Below are 23106 nucleotides of genomic sequence, written 5' to 3' on the forward strand. Positions count from 1 at the left end.
CTTAGAAATTATCTGACTTCAGATGTTTCATATCTCTATGTAAGGATAATTCACATACCCATATAACTGGATTCCATTATATTATCTAAAATATATTTAACGTTGTCTTTTTAAATTAAAATGTGTATATCAATAAGGCAAATATTTTTTAGGAAATTTATTTTTAAAAATGCAAGGGGGATTAAATAGTTAAAAGATAATGCATTTAGGATTCCTAAATAGAGGTCTCGGGACTCCCATCATCTGTAACTGTGTTTATGTTTTCCTTTATGGTGCCACTGCATTGGAAAGCAGTCTTTTCAAGAACTACAAATGCTTGCCAGAGCATTTCAAGTGCTGAACATTTCAAAATGTTTATGTGTTTATAGATGTGAATTTTCATCCTAGTCCTTCTTAGGTAAGCAGTTTTTCCTTCGGTATCAAGGGGAAATGCAGGAGACTGCCTGCAAGGAATTTCTTATCTTGACATAAGATCTTAGAGTTTAGCACATATGACTGGCATTTTTGACATTGAGTGAAGTGTTTTTATTAAGTGGGTGTAAGGCAGCCAGCCATCTGTAAAAAGAAAGGGATCCTGGGGAAGAGACAAAGATTAAAGAAGTACCACTCTTGTAGAAGCTGGACCTTGGAATCTGTCATCTTTGTTTGATAGGGTCTTGATGTGGTACTGGGTCAAAACAACAGATAAGAGGGGAGGCTTTTAGTGGAAAAAGTAGCATTGGCTAACATTTATTGAACACTATTATTAAGAATCACCTCTAATGTTGTGTGTTCCTCATTCACCATTACTTAATGCAGTTGCCACTGCCCTGCAGACCTCAACCTGATTTGCAAGGACTCTGGTGACATAGAATTCTTGGGTTTCCGAAGTCTCCAAGAGATGAGTCACAACAGTCTTTTAGCCCCAAACCACTGCATTCTTTGTTCCTCCGCCATGGTGGGTGTTAATAGCAGAAAGCTGAAAAGCAACTTCAAAACTCTAGCTCCCCAAAATTCTGCTCAGAAAGTAGATTATTTATCCTGTTTAAACTCCTGCACTGTGAGTGGCTCTGCCACCCTGCTGGAAGATGCCCTGCCTTGAAGTGGACTGAGTTCCCAGAGATTGTTATAAAATTCATGTTTTACTCTGCCTTCCTTCCTATATATAATTTATTCCTGTGCATCTCCTCCTTATCATAAGCGAATTATGGAAATAGTAGAATTGGTGATTTTTGTGAGGCTGAGTAGTTATGATTTTAAGGGTCATATATAGATTTTGAAATGAATTATTGAATGTAAATGTTTATTTATTTTTGAGAGAGAGAGAGAGAGAGTAATCATGGGATAACTCTCCTATCTGGTTTATCTAGCTTTTATACATTCACCATAGAGCAGATACTAGATTAAGCACCACGTAAACAGTTGTAAAGCAACAAAGACGTGTTCTGTGTCTTTATGCATTGAGATAAATAAGCAGTGGTGGTAAAAACCTTAAAAAAAAAGCATTTACTGATGCCCACCTTGGTCTGTTTAAGTTACCAATATGCTAATTCTCAAAATTCCTGGAAATTTCACAATCAATTCCTGTGAGCAGGTGCAGGCTGGCTCTGAAGAAGGAAAGATGTCAGTGTAAAGATGGGTAATTCGGAAAGTGGAGGCAGGGTATCACAGGGCTTCATTACCAGGAATCCCTAAGAAGTCCCAAACATAAGGAAACATAATTTTCTTTGTTCTTCCTTCGCTTTATTTTTTTTAGGCTATATAAAGATAAGCAGAAGAAATTCTGCTTTTAGACACAGTTCATCCATATCTTCTCCATACCTAGGTGGAAAGCAGGTGAATTTTAACCTACCCTTCACATGGAGTCCTCATCCCCATTTCCACTTTTCCCTTCTACCCAACAGCACTAGACTGAGAGCAGCCTTGCTCTAAAATGTATAATTTTCTGAACTTTTCTCAAAAGCAAGCAAAAATGTAACAATTCAAAGGCAATGCATTTAACTACTATACATTATCTGCTAAGTGGTAACTTGGGCTAAAGATATTTAATTTTTTCAAAGGTACAGCTTAATATATCTTTTTAAACTATCATTTGTAAAATGTAAAGCCAAACAAGGTCATCTTTAAATCAGCCATAAGAGGACATGGGCTCCTCTGTTTGTTATTTCTCATTTGAGCACAGATAAGCAAATATATGTTGATTGTGGGCCATGGCATAGAAATACCTTAGGTATCCAGAATTAAAGTGGTCCTTGATACAATTGAGTTCTCCTTGAGACATTAGAACGAGACTAGGCCTTGGTGTCTCATGAACGAGTCAGAGAGCTGAGGTGTATATACCCCTGGCTTTACCTCAGCTTTTCTGTCGCTTCTAGACTGAGTGCTCATAGACGCTTTTGCCTAAATAGTTATGACACCATCTGATCTGGATTTTTTTCTCTTCATGTATATAGTTTATAGTTTTTTTTAACTTTTTCTTTTTCCATGTCTAGAGTCATTTTACTTGTATGTTACATGATTAGGAGAAACTACATGTTGAGAAAGGCTACCTTTGGTTAGCCCTTACTGGGCACCATAACTTCTTCTATTTAACTTCTGCAGCAGCAGTTAGTTATCTTTCTAAACACATACTTGAAAATGCTTTTTATTTTACTACATAGCCACTTGGTCATTGAATGCCTGCCATTTGTTTTGTTAAAGCACATGCATTCCTCAGCCTGACGCCCATTCAGAGTTTCATCATTTGATAACTACAGCAGTAAGTTCACGCTCACTTACCCACATGGTTTGACTGGAGGGTGTATCTGTCTTGTTCATTATTTTTCACACAGGCCTAAAATAGTAACCAGGACAGAAGAATGCAAAGTTCACACTTGTTAGAGAGTACCTAACTCTACATTGTAGGGAATATTTTTCTCCTACTTTAGGAATGAGGAAATCAGTGAGTAAAAAGTTTAGTAAAATCCAAGTCCACATAGACTTAAGAGGCAAAATCAGAATTCAAATCCAGATCTGTCTGCCTCCATTAGATGGAAAGAAACAACTGAGATAAAGAGAAAGACACAATTTTCATCACATCACAGGTGAGTAATAAACATTTTGTTCAAACTGAAATATACAGGATTTGCCTTTAGTGCTCATTTTGTTCTGATTGCTGTTCACCTCTCTCTCCCCAGTCACTTCAATAAGTGTCTGGGGCTGAGTTGGAGCTAAAAAGAGATTTGCTGAATGATAGATGCCTCTGTTTCTACAGCATGTAGCTCAGAGTAGTTGTTAAGTACATCACAGGCATGTGTGTGTCTGTGTGCACACACGTGCATGTGTGTGTGTGTGTGTGTGGGAGAGAGAGAGAGAGAGAGAGAGAGAGAGAGAGAGAGAGAGTGCGAGCATGCACTTTTTAGGTTAATGAAAATTTCACCTCTTGAGTTTTAATAATCTGGCTTTCATGAGATGTCACTTATTTCCCTCCTTGTTTATTGACATATCTATTTACTGTCTATACAGGACCATGCTGGAAGAGGACTGCTATGGGCAGTTTCAGGGGCAGTTCCAGATAAAAGATAAGCAGTGATTTAATGGCTTTCCAAATCCTTCAGGAAATTACAATCTCATGTCAAGCTTCTAAACAGGAGGGCATTAGGGGTACCTAGGTGGTTCAGTTGACAGAGGTCAGATTCTTGATTTGGTCTCAGGTTTTGATCTCAAGGTTCGGTTCATGAGATTGAGCCCCATGTTGGGGTCTGTGCTGACAGCAAGGAGTCTGCTTGGGATTGTCTCTCTCTCTCTTTCTCTCTCTCTCTGCCCTTTCTTAGATCCCACTTGTGCTCTCTTTCAAAACAAATAAATAAACAGGGGTGCATTACAAAAGACTTTCATCAGTAAATCAGCAGCAGACAGCCAGTGTTTCTGCCTTCCAAGCTAATGTCCTGACCACTCCTGCCTTATATTATTATTTCTGTTTTTTAAGTGATGTACTATTACTTTTTGCCAGATTTAGAATACTGCAGCCACGGAATAGAGATGCAGCTTTTACATGGTAGGAAGGACACAAGTTAACCCAGCTCTGGACCTGAGATCAGTAATGTCAGTCTTTAAAATTCATGTGTCTCTGTCCTGACCTCCTGTCTTCCTACTCCATCCTCCCACTCCTCAGTGACTGTAAATCCCAGTCTGAATGTCAGATGCTCCAGGCACTGCTACTTGGTTTCCTCACAGCATTTCATTTTTCCCTTTCCACCATCAAAACTCAAACCACCTTTTCTCAAGTCTTTCTCTTGAGCAATGAAAATAATATACCCAGATTAGATCTAATTTAAGCAAAGCATTAGTGGCTTGTTACAGCTACATGTTTGCCAAAGTATGGTTTTTAAAATAATTTTTTTTATTATTTTTATTTAAAAAATTTTTTCATTACATTTATTTTTGAGAGGCAGAGAAAGACAGTGAGTGAGTAGGGGAGGGGCAGAGAGAGAGGGAGACACAAAATCCAAAGTAAGCTCCAGGCTCTGAGCTGTCAGCACAGAGCCCGATGCAGGGCTCAAACTCAGGAACCATGAGATCATAAATTGAGCCAAAGTCAGACACTCAACTGACCAAGCCACCCAGGCGCCCCTAAAATAATTTTTTTAAATGTTTATTTATTTATTTTTGGGAGAGGCAGGCAGTGAGTGAGGGAGGGACAGAAAGAGAGAAGGAGAGACAGAGAATCCCAAGGAAGCTCCTTTCTCTCAGCACAGAGCACTGTGTGGGGCTCTAACTCAGAAACCATGAAGTCATGATCTGAGCCAAAATCAAGAGCCAGACGCTTCTGACTGAGCCACCCAGGCACCTCTAAAATAATTTTTAAACTCCATCACAATGACTTGAACATTTTTAATAGATATGACTTTATTTTAATGTTAGAAAAAAATATAACCAGTGCACTCAACTTGTTAATTTTAGGTTAATATTATTTTGACAAAGACTATTTTTAAAGAAAAAGTGTAATCTAAAAAAAAATAATGCGTGGTCTGTGGCTCTGTCCAAAAATAGAGATATATGATTAATGTTTGAGAAACAATGCCATATTGTATCTTGTCTAATCACTTCTCTGATGACAGTTACCATTCATCCAGAAAGTAGGGTCCTCTTATTAGTTATTTTATACATTTTGGCCACCATCTTCACAATCTTCAGGGAAATAAACAGACCACTTTATTATTACCACTTTATGAATGAAGATGCTGAAACCTTAATTGGGTTTTTGGGCACAGTGACATGAGATAAGAAGCATAAGCGGGTCTTCATCTCTGGTGCTCCAACTATAAGTCATACTATCTTCACAAAATTAAAGACTTAGAAACGTCTTCAATGACCTCTGTTTCAAACATAGGCCATTGGTGTGCATTAGTTTTTCATAGTCTCCAAAAAGCCAAGATTAGTAGGGGGGAAAGAAATGTTCCATACCTTCACTCATGTCCATTTTTAAAATAAATTCATATGACTGCATTGTTAGATTAGCTATAGGGTTTCCAAAGTGCTTGGAGGCTTTGCTCTTATGAGGTTCAGCTTATTTCTGTCAAGGCCTGCCAAGGGAGCTGAGTTTACAGAGACAGGTGTCCCTAGAACTGGGAGTATTGTGAGATTGCCTGGTCCAGAAGTTCTCAGCCTACCTGGTGTCATAGAGCTCTAAGGGGGCTCACACATGAGCCCAGGGCATCTACGAAGTGTCTGAAATTATATGCATAATTGTACAAATACGTAAGTATGTGTATTTTTCTCAAAATACTGCCCATTACCAAGGAGGGGTTTAAAACCACTAGTTTTGTCTTGATCTGCCCTCTACAGCCTAGGAAACCAAACTACCAACATTGGAGAAGCCTATACAAGTACAAATAGCCAGGACCATAATCTTAAATGACCCTCATGGGGACCTCGGAGAGTTCATCTTTCTCCCTCTCTCCTTATAAATATCTAAATTACAGCAGCAAGAGTAACTCTGAAACTGGAAAGAACTAAGCTCATCGTATAAAATGGGCATTAATATTCAATGATAAATTTTCAATGCCAGCTTTCCAAAGTTTCCAACATGACCTGATTTATTTTTACTCACTAGATTATTTGTAGCCAATGTGATAAGGCCGTCTGCTTTATGATGTTAGCAAAATTAGTTGTCTGATAATCTGTCTTCTGCTTGTTGGGTCTCAAGAGATCCTTGTCATATTGATAGAGCTTTTAAGGAGAAGGAAAGAGAAACAATGGACTGCTAGGTCATGAAAAATAATTTTCTGCAAATGTAAGGAACACAAATCTCATCTATTCTGCAGGAGCCAATACATTTCTCATTAGATCAAATCCATCTAGGTGTGAAGGTTCTGGGTGATTTTATCTTCTGCCTTCATAATGTATGTAATTAATGATAAACACTGAATAATTCAGAATAGTTTGCTTCAGAGCATTATGTGAGTTTTCCTAATTTCCATTTATGGTCAAGGACACTAATGATGATACTAACCATTTATTCAGTGCCAGAAAAATTGATACCCTGATCAGAAGGTCTGCCATTTCAAGTTAAACATTTAAGTGAAACAGTAGCCTTTGACCAGGGTAATGTTCTGGGCCACTCTGATGGTTCAGAGAGATTGTTTTACCCGTGCTATATTTTGACTTGACTTTTATTTTGCATTTGCAAAACTGCAAGTGAATTCAACCCCCTTGTATAATTAGACTTTTCTGTGTTGTGCTTCCCATTTGTTTTAGGCATCTGTTATGCCTTTCATCTGTTATGAATCCAGAGCCAAAAGAAAGGAATGTTTTAATATTTCAGATGTGTTTACTACTGATGTGTCCTAAAAATATCTTGGACACACTAGGTTGTTTGGTTTATTCACCTTTGTACCCATAGTGACTGCACACAGAAAAGTGCTAATACAAAAGCCAACCAACATGTCCTTGAGAGTAGAAATGACTAAGTGCTCAGATATGCACCTTACCTCTCCATTTCTGATTTCTATTCTGTTCTGAACTTGACCCAGCAATTCCTCACTACCTTGTGAATTCTTTGATCCTTTTTAAGGTTTTTGCTTTGCATGTTTGCTTGTTTTTGTGGGAAAGGTTGATCCTCCAGACTAGAAATAGTGCAGCATTTTAAAGAATATTTCCATTGGGCTTGTGAGATTACCAATATTTTAAATCATTTCCCTAAACACATGTTGGAAATCATCAGGTGCCCCTTTATTATGAATATTCTTGTTTTGTTTTGTGAGAGCTCTGTAAGGAAGAATATAGCATTCATGATAGCAAGCAATGCATTGATATTACTGACTTTTTTCAAACCCTTTACAATGAAATGGAATTTGATTTTGTTTTGCATTTAAAATTTGATCTGGGGACTACTGAGTAACTCAGTCGGTTAAGCACCCAACTCTTGATTTTGGTTCAGGTCATGATCTCAAGGTCCTGAGATTGAGCCAGCATCTGGCTCTGCACTGGAAGTGGAGGCTGCTTAAGATTCTCTCTCTCTCTTCCTCTGCCCCTCTTCCACTCTCCTGCCTCTTGTGTAATCCCTCTCTCCATGAATGAATGAATGAATGAATGAATGAATAAATAAATAATAAAATTAGATCTTTTAGTCAAAATTTTCATTCTCATACTTTCAGTAAATTCTTCAGTGGTTTTTGCTTCTGTTTTTTAATTTCCAACTGATGGCTGGCAGAGTGCAGAATAACTTCAGGCTGGATTTAAGTAGAGTTTATGTGTTAAGTTGTCGTAGGTGGCTGACATGAGATGGACAGTGTTTGCATCTCTTCAGCATGTGAGCTCTGAGGTGATCATTTGTTTCTAATGATGCCCCCTGAGACCTGTGTTATATAACAAATATTCAACCAAGTACATTCTGAAGCTCTAATTGGCTTTATATTCATCTACTCATGAATTGAGCAGCTTCCTCTTTAGCAAGTAGAGGGGAGGTGCAGAGGGCTACAGAAAAGGAAAGGTTTTTAAAGGTAGAGAAGGAATGGAGAAAAGGAAAATTATTAACAAAGAATCCACTGTTTTAGGCAAGGTCACCCTCCCAAGGGGAATAAAAAGGGCTATCAATAAATTGCCTTGTGTTGACCAGGAAAACCTCATGTTAACTGGCTAAATTAATTGCTGAGGTGGGTAAAATAGCAGTTAATAAGGTAATAAGTCTTGGTTTACTGACTTGGCAACTTAACCTAACTTATGCCATTTTGAGCCTGTGGTTTTCTTTAAAGAGACCTCATAGAATTCCTTCTGAACCACCAATGATCAAATATGTTCAGTTTAATATCTCTGATAAGGTAATTTTACCATATTTCATTTTTTAAAAATCATAATGTAGACACAAGTGTAGTTGACTGAAGGGGGTATGTAGCTTAGTGACCATGATTAAAATTGGAATTTTATAAGTTCAAAGGTTTTTGATTATAGTAACTATAGGGTGTGCCATTTTATGTGTCACAGAATGTTTTTTTTTCCTTTTTAATGTTTATTTATTTATTTTGAGAGAGATTTAGAACGTAAATTGGGGAGGGGCAGAGAGAGAGGGAGAGAGAGAATCCTAAGCACTCTCTGAGCTGTTGGTACATAGCCCAATGTGAGCTTGAACCCACAAACCATGAGATCATGACCTGAGCCTAAATCAAGAGTCAGACACTTAACTGACTGAACCAGCCAGGCACCCCTGTTGCAGAGTGTTTCATGCATTTAATTCTTAAAATACTCATGCCAGGTTATTATTGTCCCTGTTACACAGATGAGGAAACTGAGGCTTGAGTTATAAATAAGATTTTAATTGATAAGCAAATATATAATCCCAGATTGTTGATTTCAAATGTCAACAGCAATGTTGATCTTTTGAATCACTATTTTATGAATATTCCAAGCGTATTGAAATTTGTATTATTAGACTATATTTAGCTATGTCCAATACTGAGCTTTACTGGATCTGAATTGCTTGCCATGTTTGTTTCAGAATAAATTATTACAGACAGAATTGAAGACTCCCATGTAACACTGCCTGATCCTTTTCCCCAATTTGTGTCAGTATAACCACTCTTCTAATTTTGCTGATTAGCTTTCTTATAGTTTTCTACATTTACTATACATGATATATCCTTAGACAGTATTGAATATTGTTTTTCAGATTTTTAAACTGTGAAGAAATATGTAATGTATCTGCTTTTTTGAAATTTCAACAGCTCCTCTCTTGTTTAATGCCTATTAATAGCATCACTTTTTTTTTTCCTGTTGTATTATTTTTCTTTTCTTATTGATTTAGAGGCATTATTAATATATCCTGGAGACTAATCCTTTATTTGTTGTGTTCATGAAAAATATCTTCTAATTAAAGCTTACCACAGTCTCTACGATCTTTTAATATACAAAGGTTTTATTTGAATGTAGTCTAATTAATCATAGTTTCACCTTCTTACCAGCCAAAAGCTTTTATTCATGGTAAACACAAACACATGAACAAAACTGCTTGTCTACTACAATCATCAAAATAGCCTCCTCCATTTTATTCTAAAAGTTTTAAAATTTTGCTTTTCACATTTGTCTTTAAATTCTTTAGTTTTTCTTATTGGTATATGGTATCTTTCCAAGAAAATAGCTGACTTTTTCAGTGCCAGTAAATGACTCGCCTACCCTATCCAAGAGTAGTATATAGATATGTAATTTCATCTCAGTTCTGTATATGTAGGTCTTTTTCTGGGATATCTATTTTTCTTTTATATTGCTTATTCCTTCATGAACATCCTGCTGCCTTAATCACCATAGAATTGTAATAAATATTGGCATTTTGAAGGACAAGCCCATGTACCTAGTTCTTTTTCAAGATTTTCCTATCAAAGGCACTTTGATATTCCATATAGTAGAAGGATTAGTTTGTTATGTTGCATACATTTACACAAAACTATGTTGAAATCTTCAACTAAATGATACCAACTTATAGTGAATGTGAGATAATGGGCATTTTCACAATACTCAGTCTTGCTTTTAAATGTAACACAGGCAAATTTATGCATCATTTTCTTTTTGAATCCTATTTAAGAATTATTCACCTCCTGTGAGTTCCTATGTCAGCTTCTAGAAGGTATATATATTCTTGTTCATTTTACTATCAATAATTCATCTGTAATTGATTTTTAGAACTTCATTGAGAAAAAATTCATGTACCATACATTCATTGCCCATTTAAACTGTCCAGTTTGGTGATTTTTAATATATTCATAGGGTTGTGCAGCCATCACCATAATATCCATTTAAAATATTTTTTTAAAGATGAAAACCTATACCCCAAAAAAATCTGTACCCATTAGCAATTATTTTCCATTCCACCCACTCCTCCAACCCTAGGAAATGATTAATCTATATTCTGTATTTATTTGTCTAGTATAGAATTTCATATAAATGGAATCATGTAATATATGGTCTCTTGTGACTAGCTTTCTTCACTTTGTATATTTTTTTAATTAAAAAAAATTTTTAATGTTTATCATTTATTTTTTTGAGAGAGATACAGAGAGTGAGTGGGGAGGGGCAGAGAGAGAGGGAGACACAGAATCCAAAGCAGGCTCCAGGCTCTGAGCTGTCAGCACAAAGCCTGATGCGGGGCTTGAACTGTGATATCATGACCTGAGCCAATGTCAGACGCTTAACCGACTGAGCCACCCAGGTGCCCCTTCACTTTGTATAATATTATATTATGTTGTAGGTTCTTCTATGTTGTAGCATGTATCACTATTTAATTCATTTTTAATGCCAAATAATATTCCATTTTATGGACAATATCACATTTTATTTATGTATTTATCAAGCAGACATTAAATTGCTTTTTTTTTACTATTATGAATAATGCTGCTGTGAATATTTATGTACAAGTTTTTGTGTGGATGTATCCTCCTGGGTATATACCTGGGAGTGAAATTGATGATTTGGTAGCTCTATGTCCAACATTAAGAGTAATTGCCAAACTGTTTTCCAAAGCTTCTTCACGATTTTACATCCCCACCAGTGATATACAAGGGTTCCAATTTCTCCGTAATCTTGCCAATACTGTTTTAATGTTTGTTGTTTTGATTGTAGCCATCATAATGGGTGTGAAATGGTTTTTCATTGTGGTTTTGATTTCTGTTCCCCTAATATCTTCATTTTGTTGAAAGCTGTCAAATGTGCCTGTTGGCCTTTTTTAAAATCTTCTTTGAAGAAATCTATATCAAGATTTTTATCCATTTTAACTGGATTATTTGTGTTTTTAATGTTGAGTTATTAATATATTATGAATACAAGTCCCTTTTCAGATAGCTTTTTAAAAAATATTATTTCCGGGGCGCCTGGGTGGTGCAGTCGATTAGGCGTCCGACTTCAGCCAGGTCACGATCTCGCGGTCTGTGAGTTCGAGCCCCGCGTCAGGCTCTGGGCTGATGGCTCAGAGCCTGGAGCCTGTTTCGGATTCTGTGTCTCCCTCTCTCTCTGCCCCTCCCCCGTTCATGCTCTGTCTCTCTCTGTCCCAAAAATAAATAAACGTTGAAAAAAAAAATTTAAAAAATATTATTTCCATTCTGTGGTTTGCTTTTTCACTTTCTTAATGGCATATTTTTTTGGAACACAAAGGTGTTTAATTTTGATATAGTCCTGTCTTTTTTTCTTTCTTTCTTTCTTTCATCATTCTGCTATTGGTGTTGTATTTAAGAAATCATTACCTAACTCAGGGTCCCCCCATATTGATACATATGTTTTAGTCTAATAATTGTACAGTTTTCCTTGTTACACTTAGGTTTATGATGATCCATTTTGAGCTAACTTTTGTGTATGGTTTAAGATAGGGATCCAACCTCTTTTGCAAATGGACATGCAGTTGTTCAGGCACCATTTGTTGAAAAGGCCATTTTTCCCCCATTGAATTTCCTTGGCAATTGTTGAAAGTCAATTGACCATAAATTTATGGGTTTATTTCTGAACTAGAACTTATGTTTGAATACAGTCTAAAGTACAATAATGTTATTACATGGTTATGTAATTTATCTAAATCAGCATTGCTTACTGAAGCACATGTATCTTCACTTTCTTTTCTAGCTTTATTGAATTCTATTTCTTTAGCTTATTAGTTATTTAGAAGTTTTATTTTTAAATTTATCAGTGTTTGTGTCCACTATTTTTGTTTTTTTGTTTTTTGGGTTTTTTTAATTGATTTCTATATCTTTACCCAGAGCAGCCACACTATTGACTTGCCAGCATGTGTTATGGTTTTCTACTTTTTTTCCTACCTTGAAGCTAGAGTTATACATATTTTCCTGCTAATTCCTCTGGAATTTCAACAGGCATACATTTTATTTTATCTATCACTTCTAGGTGTTTTATGACATAAGGGTTTTGAAATTATGTTGTTGGCCATATTGCGGGAATCACAACCTTGATTTTCTGTTTTTGTGCCCTACTTCTAAAACTTGGTGCTAGGTTTTTACTGGTGGTACTTTACATCTCTTCATTTTCCCCTTTAGACATTATTACAAAGGTCAAAAAGAGTGCCATCTTCTAAAGTATGGGCTTTGTGTTCCAGTTGATTTATGAAATTTGGTAACCTTGAGTTAGATTGGAGACCACTTTTCATTTTGGAGTAAGAGAAGACCTATCTCTTATTTTCTCCTTCACGTTGTCAAACATGCTTACTCAGGTAAAATAGGTCTCAGTTGTCATTTACAGTTTTTTCTGAAAAGACCTTTGAAGCACTTTAAGGAGTGAATTAAGCTGCCAGATATTTATGTATAATTCTGCACAGAAATAAAAACCCTAGCCAAAGTTCGTTGAAAAAACTTTAGGGGTCTTAGAAAATAGCTTCTTGGAGAAATATTTGGGGAAAAGAAAAATGTCATGGAATGTCAGAGCCATAAACGCCCTTTATCTGTTTGTTAGAGCACCCCTCCTTGATTCATGGTGGGGAATTGAGAGAGGAAACGCCAATTGTCTGAGGCCATAGCAGTAAGGATAGAAGTATGAGTAAACCCAGATTCTTTTCTTTTCTTCCTTTTTTCCTTTTTAGTGTCCTCTGTTGTGACATTTTCCAAACTGATATGTTATTCCCCCGGTTATTCTATTGAGGAGTTTGGTGAGTGAGACTATAAGCCTTCCTTCTCTCATACAGTATTTCATGATTTCTTTCTTTTTATTTTTTAATGTTTGTTTATTTTTAAGAGAGAGAAGAAGGAAAGAAAGAAGGAAAAGCAGAGAGAGCGGGGGACAGAGGATCTGAAGGGGACTCTGCACAGGCAACAGAGAGCCAGATGCAGGGCTTGAACTCAGGAACCATGAGATCATAACCTGAGCCAAAGTTGGATGCTCAACCAACTGAGACCCTCATGATTTCTTTTTAAAGTCAACTTTTAATCATTTAAATAAGTTCTTTAATTTTTATTTAATTTATATAGTGTCCCTTGTGATTTCTTTTTAAAGTCAACTTTTAATCTTTTAAATAATTTATTTAATTTTTATCTAATTTATCCATCTTACTTTGACAGACTCTAGGATGGTCTCAATGATCTCTGCCTCCTGGTACTCATACTCTTGCATAATCCTCTTCCCTATGACTTTCTTCTAAACACTAGAATAAAGCAGAGGCGGTGAGGTATCAAGTCTTTGATTATGTTACGTTACATAAAACTCTGTCTGGCTTTCAGACTCACTCTGGAGACTCTTCTTTTTGGTTTCCTGAACTAATTGCCATGTTGGGAATACCCAAATGTCAAAGAACAGTAGGAAGCTTCAAGGGGCTGAGGTTGGCCTCCAGCTAACAGCCAGCACAAGGAAATGAATTCTGCGGAGGTTCTGAGTTATCTTGGAAGTGGATTCTCCCTAGTCAGGCCTTAAGATAAGAGTAAAGCCCCACTGACACCTTGCTTGAAGCTTTGTGTGGCGTAAGCAAAGGACCCAGCTAAGCTCTGCCTGAACACCTGATCCATGGGAATGTATGATAATATATCCGCATTGTTCTAAGCTCCTAAGTTTGTGGTAATTTTTTTAAAAATGGTGTAGCCACTCTGGAAAACAGTATGGAGTTTCTTCAAAGAATTAAAAATAGAACTACCCTATGACTCAGCAATTGCACTACTAGGAATTTACCCAAAGGATACAAAAATGCTGATTCGAAGGGGCACATGCGTCCTAGTGTTCCAGGGGCACATGCGTCCCAGCGATATCAACAATAGCTAATTTATGAAAAGAGCCCAAATTTCTATCAACTTGATGAATGGATAAAGCAGTTATGGTTCATATATAAAATGGAATACTACTCAGCAATGAAAAATAATGAAATCTTGCCATTTACAACAACATGGATGGAACTGGAGGCTATTATGCTAAGCAAAACAAGTCAATCAGAGAAAGACAGATGTATAATTTCACTCATATATGCAATTTGAAAATCACAACAGATGAACATAAGGGAAGAGAAGGAAAAATAAGATAAAAACAGAGAGGGAGGCAAACCATAAGAAACTCTTAAGTACAGAGAGCAAACTGAGAGTTGCTTGAAGGGGGTGGGTGTGTGGGAGAGTGGGTTAAATAAGTGATGGGCATTAAGGAGGGCACTTTTCTGGATGAGCGTTGGGTGTCTTATCTAAGAGATGAATCACTGGGTTCTATTCCTGAAGCCAAGGCTACATTGTATGTTAACTAATTTGAAAAAAAAAAAAACAGTTTATTTTGAGAGAGAGAGAGAGAGAGCACAAGTGGGGAAGGGGCAGAGAGAGAGAAAAATCCCCAAGCAGCCTCCACACTGTTAACACAGAGCATGATGTGGGGCTTGATCTCATGAACTGAGAAATCATGACCTGAGCCAACATCAAGAGCCAGACACTTAATCGACTGAGCCACCCAGGTGCCTCTGTGGTAATTTTGTGCAACAATAGATAACTAATACATAAAATATGGTATTCTGATACATTAAAATCCAGCCTCATCGGTAAATGCTTGGTGTACCATTAATGAAGCAAACTGGAAATTCTTTATCTAGCTAAAATACCCAGCAGGTGCTTGTCAGCAGGCCAGGCAAATATAATCAACAATATGCTCTGACTGACTGAAACAGATTCGAAGTTTTGAGTAAATTATTTTTGCATAATTCATAAGCATTAATTGAATCGATTCAATAAAAATTAAGCCAGCAAGATGCTGTATCAACACAATTCCAAGTATTTAGCTTGACAATAATTACAATGACCTAATCTCATGAGTCTCTTTACTTTAAGAAGCTATGTTTCCCAAGAAAAACTTTTTTTTTATACTTTCCTGGCTTCACAGAGGGATCCCTCTTTACAATTCCGTCTCTCTCCTCTATATTCCCACTTAATAACATCACATAATAATAATAGTAATAAGAAACATGTCTAATATTTTCATTCTTTTTAATGTTTATTTATTTTGACACAGAGGGAGAGAACACATTGTGAGAGAGAACGAGGGGAGGGGCAGAGAGAGAGAGGAAGAGAGAGAATCCCAAGCAGGGTACACGCTGTCAGCTCAGAGCCCAGTGCAGAGCTTGATCTCACAGACCGTGAGGTCATGACCTGACCTGAATTCAAGAGTCAGATGCCTAACCGACTGAGCCACAGACGTCCCAACATGTCTGTAATATTCTAAATAAATTTGACTCCTGTCATTTATGCCTCATTGCATTTAACATGCATTTATCGAGTGCCCTATGTGTACATTCAATGATAAGATGTTAAAACGGACAAGAGACCGTCTTGTGTGCACATCACCATACTTAATTTTCACTTTACAACAACTGTATGAACTACTGGTATTTATACCCCCTTTTATAGCAAAAAAAAAATGTGACTGCTATCCACAACTTGAATCTTATTGCCCTATCTTCAAATCCCATTTTTCTTTTTATTCACGAAAAGGAAAGGGGCTGCTTCTCTTTTAATAATGTGAAATGGCCTTTATTTATGTTCTCCCAAGGCACCAAACTTTTTTTGCACCTTAATTTTATTGCATCTTGTATTAATTTCTTTACTATACCTGCCTTACAGGATATAATCTCATTCTGCTTTGTTTATTACTATATTTTCAGACCACATGTGCATTTAGTACTGCTGGGAAAATGACAATAAGAGATACAAGGTAGTTTGTAAGGTTTATGACACTTAACTTAGTCTTTTAAAAAACTTTTAAAATTATTTTTTTTTAACGTTGATTCATTTTTGAGAGACAGAGAGAGACAGAGCATGAGTGGGGAAGGGGTAGAGAGAGAGGGAGACACAGAATCTGAAGCAGGCTCCAGGCCCTAGGCTCCAAGCTGGCAGCACAGAGCCCGATGTGGGGCTCGAACCCACAAACTACGAGATGATGACCTGAGCTGAAGTCGGACGCTCAACCAACTGAGCTACCCAGGCGCCCCTAAAATTACTTTATTTTTTAGAACAGTTGTAGGTTCACAGAAAAATTGAGCAGAAAGTCACAGATTTCCCATATAGCCTTGCCTCCATACATTTAACCTTTCCCATTATCAACATCCCCTACCAGAGTGGTACCTTTATTATAGTTTACGAACCTGCATTAACACATCATAATCACCCATAGCTTACAACAGGGTTCACTCTGCTGCTGTACGTTCTGTGCATTAGGACAAGTGCATAATGACATGTATCCATCACTATAGTATCACGGAGAGTGATTTCACTGCCCTGAGGATACTCTGTGCTCTGCCTCTCATCCCTCTCTCTCTCTCCTATCCTTGGCAACCGCTGATTTTTGCTGTCTTCATAGTCTTGCCTTTTCCAGAATGCCGTTAGTTAGAATCGCACAGTATGTAGACTTCTCAGATCTCCTTTCACTCGGCCATGCAGTCACCTTTGAAGCTGAAAAAAAAACGTTATATGATTTAAAAACAAATCACCAAACTTTGGATGCTATGAAGTCACCCAGCAACAGGAAGATCAGGCATTCTTTAGTCCTTACACATTCCCAAGTGTCTCTCTTTGCCTAAAAGTCTTCCTGGAAGAGTGAAATTCGAGAAGTAGACCTAGCTTGAGATTGGAGTATGATCTGGAATGTCTGTAGTATGCTTTGTTATTGTTCAGTTTCTGTTGTGTATATGTATGCCCTTTGGAAGCTACAAAGGGCAAATGGCTTTGTCCCACCTGTCACGTTTCCTGGGGGCAGGTGAGGCTGCACAATCCATCTGTGTCTGCCTCTAGGTCAGGGTAAGGGGCAGTGGTTTACTCCCTTCCCTGAAAGAGAAGAGGCTCTTCCCTGCTTTCCCAAAACCTCATTCCTTCATCTGGGGGTTACACAGAGCCACACAGCTTACACACCCAGTTGGTGTCAAGGAATAGGGAGACAAAGGGAATCGCTATGGAAATCCCAGATGGGATAACGTGCTCTTTGGCTACCACAGGACCTTTCCATCTGCCTCAATTTCAGCATCTGTGAAATGGGGGGAAAACAGTACTTATCTCAGTTTTTGTGAGCATGAAATGTGTAAACATACGCAAAGTGTGTAGAACAGTGCTTGGTTTCTGTTCAGCTCATGTTAGTGTTATTTCTTTAAATACTAATTTATTAGTTATTATTTTTTTAAAAAGCAGTTTTCTCCACCAGGTGTAGTAGGAGCTAGAATGCAATCTACCATCTGATAAGGGTACTCCAGAGTCACTGATTTAGAGAATATTTGTATTTCTTTTTTTAAAAACTTTATTTTAATGTTTATTTACTTTTTTGGAGGGGAGAAGGGCAGAGAGAGAGGAAGACACAGAGTCTGAAGCAGACTCTGGGCTCTGAGCCGTCAGCACAGAAAATATTTGTATTTCTTTTTATTTCTTTTATTACTTTTAATTATTTTTTAACGTTTATTTCTGAGAGAAAGAGAGACAGAGCATGACTGGGGGAGAGGCAGAGAGAAAGAGAGAGAGAGACAGACAGACAGACAGAATCTGAAGTAGTCTCCAGGCTCCGAGCTGTCAGCACAGAGCCCAACCTGGGGCTAGAACCCACAAACCTCAAGAACATGACCCAAGCCAAAGTCGTAGGCTTAACCAACTGAGCCACCCAGATGCCCCTAATATTTGTATTTCTAAAGATGATGTGGACTAGCAAGAGGGTTGGCATTCTGTTAAGTGGGCAATAAGCCTGGCCAGATTCTTATCCACAGTGAAAGCCACTGTGTAGCATTGAAGTCTGATTTTTTTGGTATTCCTATGACTCATAATTAAAGATTATTTGCATAGGAAAGTTTGCATAGTAATTACATTTCTGACATGTTTTAAGTTAAGCGAGGTGCATTAAAATATATATGTATTAATATACTTTTTATCCCCAAGGACACTTAGAAAACGAGAGCATTCTTCTCCTGTTAAGTATCATTTTAAAATGGAAAATTTTTACGACAGAAAAGCCAGAATTTGTATTAATTCAGCAGCACTTAGTAAATTTCTACTCACGTGCAGGATTTCTTCTGACCTACAGTGCATGGTGTATTTTCTGTTAGTTTATTTTAACAGAGATTGCTTTTATTGTTGTAAGTATGTGACTTTCTTGACAAAACTGTTTCTCATTTGTCTGGAACTGAAAAAAAAGATTAAAACCTCTTCTTTTCTGTATAATAAGTAAGGCCAACAAAACGAGCTATTGTGAACAATGGCTTTAACTGTGAAATGAATGGTAGTTACATACTGAGGCTATTTGGATTTTTCTCTAATTAAGGAGGGTAAAGCCGGAACTTCTGAGTAAAATATGGCATCAGACTATTGACATCTAGACTGTCATTTCCCAATTTCCCATCAATGATTGCCAAAAAAGGATACAGAAATGCAAAAACAAACACCACTGCTGAAACCCAATGGAAAAGATTTTCATTATTTGAAGATTTGGTGGGAAAAGATGAAACACAAGTGTGAAACACAGTCATTTGGCCTGAAGACAGCCTGATGGGTCCCCAAATGACAGTGGAGAGTTGGGCTAACCTGGCCCGTCATTGGTCCTCAACGTTGGGCTGCCGGAGCCACACAGCCAAGGAAACTAAGCATCCACTGCCCTTCTCAACAATGGCAATCTTGTGAGCAAGCCAGAGTCCTGCCTGCTCCCACTGCCTTGCCCACCCGTGGCTCTCTCTCTCTCTCTCTCTCTCTCTCTCTCTCTCTCTCTCTCTCTCCCTCCCTCTCCCTCTCCCTCTCCCTCTCCCTCTCCCTTTCTCTCAATCCAAACAGAATCAGAAATAGCCAGTAAAAGGACATGGCAGTAATTGGTTGCATTCTAAATAGCAGAATTTGGATAAAAAGACTGTTACAGGTGGGAGCAGGTACTGGCTCCCATGCATACTGTACTGTCTTATGCCAGAGTATAGCAAACTAAGTCAATTTTTAAAGCATAGACCAGGACTTTGTAATCAAGAAGAGTCCATCTGTACAGAGACATGTTCCATGAAATCTTGAAAGACACCAGAAAAGGCATCTTACAAGACACCTGGGGTGGCTCAGTCAGTTCAGCGTCCAACTTTGGCTCAGGTCAGGATCTCACAGTTCGTGAGTTTGAGCCCTGCGTCCGTCTCTGTGCTGACAGCTCAGAACCTGGAACCTGCTTTGGATTCTGTGTCTCCCTCTCTCTCTGTTCCTCCCCTGCTCACACTCTGTCTCTCTCTCTCTGAAAAATAAATAATGATTAAAGAAAAAATTTTTGAAGACACCATAAATTGAAATAAAGCCTGTATACAACAAACTTCATTCTAAGTTAAGACTGGCATACTGCTAAGGTTGAAAACAAACTTTTCCTGGGAATCAGCAATTTTGTCCTAGGTACATACTGACAGAAATGTATGCACACATCTATTGCAAGATATACACATGAATGTTTATTAAAAATAGGCAAGACTGGAAATGAATAGCCCAAATACTCATCATTAGTATAAAGCAAAAATAAATTTCATTGTTTTTTTAATCTTTATTTATTTTGAGAGAAAGAAAGGGAGCATACAAATTTTATCTTATTTTTCGTGACAAGAACTGACTTTTTTGATCTCACAAGGTCAGACAACGTTGAGACTGCTGTCTGTGCATTATCTCATTTAGTCGTAACAATAATCTTATACTGTTGATAATATTATTATATTTGCTTAAAAGCTGTGGGAACTGACGCTGAGCAGTGAGATTAAGTAACATGTCTACGAACACAGTTAATCAAAACACCAGTCTGTCTAATGCAGAAATCAGTACCTTAACCAGTGTATCATACTGCATCTTACTAACTCAAGTGTATGGTTAACATGTAATCAGTCAGCAATCACTTACAGATTAATGACCTGACCTAATTTTATATCTGCCTGACAGAGGACTGTGGTAAACTCCCCAAGATAACAGGATCCTTAGTGGCTACTGGCACCTGTTAATAAGTCTTCCTCTGGTATACCTGGACATTCTTCAACTCTATTCCTGCACATATTAGATAACATTGTAACTAAACAATTACATTCCTGCACATATTCCTGCACATATTCCTGCACATATTAGATAACATTGTAACTAAACAATTACATGCCTACTACTCCCCAGGCAGGATAAAATCCCTAAAAGTCTTTTGTGTCCTCTTATTTTTATCCCTCGAGTTTAACACAGTACATAGCACACAATAGGTGTTCGATGAATGCTTGTTAGATTGAAAAGAATAAATCCTGGAAAACATATGCAGGTCACAAATAGTTACTACCATAATTTTATTTGAAAAATTCTCAAAAAATGTGTTTTCATGCAAATAGGCAGACTTCTATTGCTGTTTTGCAAATGTGCTAAAATCTTTGCAAAGGGTTCTTTCTCCACGTGAGCCATAACATGCATATTTTTGGGATACTCTTTAGGAAGACCAGCTTTGCTGAAAGTACCTGAGCTTTATGGTTTGCAATGCATTACATAATTAAGTTGTTTTCAACACTGTTGAAAGATAAGGTGCCTGATGGATGATCAGCATCCCAGGTTCTCTGAGCAAAACTAGTTTTATTCTATCTTCTGGGAATAATAAACATGAAAACTCTGTTTCTAAATTAAATTCATTCTGCATTGTAATTGGAAAGCACTTCACTATTCCAGGTAACTTAAGAGAGGAGTCTTGATTTCATGTTCAAACAACCCTTATGATTTCAAACAATTAAAGAAGTTGTTCTTTTGGTGACTAAACACAATGATGTATAATAAATTTCCTGTCAGTTCTGCTTTTAAGCAACAGATTTGAGCAGGTTAATCAGCATCTTGGTTAATGGGTGCCATATATGTATTAAAATAAAATATAAACTCATAAACTTAAAATTTTATAGAGCCTATACAATGTTTTTTTAAACATAATTCAGGAGATATTTCCAAATCTCACCATGCTTCTGTATGACCATTTCTATAGCTATTTTTCATTCTGCCTGGTAGAACTCGTCTAATAATTTAGAATTCATAAAATAATTAGACAATAAATTAGAATTCTAGTTAATATAGTTTGATTGTGAACACATTTTTCAGAAACAAAAAAGTTGGGAATAATGCCTAAGGTCACTTATTGTGAAAAAAAAATGGCGATTTTTTAATGGTAAAACAGCTGTTTCTCTGGGAGAGTTTAGCATTTGTTTTGCTTAGACTTAGAACAATGGGTAACAATAACTATCAGAGTTCCACTTTCAGTCTATGCTGCTCTTAAAATATGAAAAGCACATAAAATTGATTTAATACTATCTTGTCTCCTCACACTTTTCCTACCAACCCATCATTTACTTCCAGGTCTTCTCACTGAAGGACTCTTGCCTTCGCCTAGGATTAAATATGTTTTTAATATCATAGAAATCAGAAGACACTCAATAATGAACTGGAGGTCCACCTGGGTGGCTCAGTCAGTCAAATGTCTCAGTCTTGATTTTGGCTCAGGTCATGGTCTCAAGGTTCATGAGTTTAAGCCCCCATCCGTCTTTGTGCTGACAGTGCAAACAAAGCCCGCTTGGGATGTTGTCTCTCTCCCTCCCTCTCTGCTCTTCCCCTGCTCATTCCCTCTCTCTATCTCTCTCTCAAAATAAATAAACATTAAAAAATCTTTAAATGATCAACTGGAGAGGGTGGTATACTTTATGCAAAAGAAAATGAAGAAGGAAATTTGTATATGATTTTATTTTAGCCCAGTCCTTGTTGAAATTACCATGAAGATGTCTGGAGGCAGTGGATGGTAGGTATAAAACAAAGGGCACACCATGGCTATCAGTTCTGCTGTAATTTTGTGATTATTTATCTTAACCTGTTTTAATTTGATTTGTTGTAAATACTGGAGGCGAGAGGAGGAGATGTGTCAATATGATCTCTTCTTGGTTTTCTATTCTTGAGGTCAGCCTTACCTGGACACACAGGTTTATGGATGTTGCCTTCCTTTCTTCCTCCCACAAATATTTATTGATGCCCACTATGTATCTGATTTGGGGTGAGATGTCTGGAATAATCTGAGACAAAACAGTAAACAATCCTTGATCAGGCAGATGGCAAACAAAAGATAATAAATGGTTTCGTGTCATATAACATGTTAGGAGTTAGTAAGTGTGAAGGAACTTGAAGGGTCTTGAGGAAAGCAGTTAAATGCTGTAATTTATGATGTGGAGGATCACTCAGGTGTCTCAACTATCATGCAAGGTGTATCTTGCAGGGCAGGCATTTGGTGGAAAATTGCCAGTCTATAAAAAATAGCTTGGGCGAATGGGCAGAGCAAGGTGAGGGCCATACAACAGTTTTGATAAGCAAGTGATTAAGCTTGATAAGTAAGCTGTCTTAGTTGGATCACAGTTTTATATCCACTGGACAAGTATCTCTGGAGCAAGCAGCTCAGGAATTATTTTCAGTTCAGTGTTGTTGAACAGAGCTTTAGAAAATTATACCTATCTGAATATTATTTAATATTGGAAATTATGTTGGCTTCAGTACTTATGTTAAGACTTAATGTCTTAATTTTTGCAATGGGAGTTGTAAGTATTAAAAAAGATCAAACATGTAAGGCACTTATGTCTGAGCCTGATGTTGAATAAATAAATACTCAGCATATGCTAGCTGATATTATTTTTACAGGACCTTACTAAATAAAACTTACTATATGCATTTCGATGCCAGCGTCAGAGAACCCAGG

General features: G+C 37.2%; 1 protein-coding gene across 3 annotated transcripts in view; it reads left to right on the plus strand.

Annotated features, from left to right (window-relative positions):
• Positions 1–23106, plus strand: part of ANO3 (anoctamin 3) — a 426276-nt gene that overhangs the window by 269956 nt on the left and 133214 nt on the right. The window lies entirely within an intron of this gene.

This window comes from Felis catus, chromosome D1, assembly GCF_018350175.1.
Source record: "Felis catus isolate Fca126 chromosome D1, F.catus_Fca126_mat1.0, whole genome shotgun sequence".
NCBI classification, from domain to species: Eukaryota; Metazoa; Chordata; class Mammalia; order Carnivora; family Felidae; genus Felis; species Felis catus.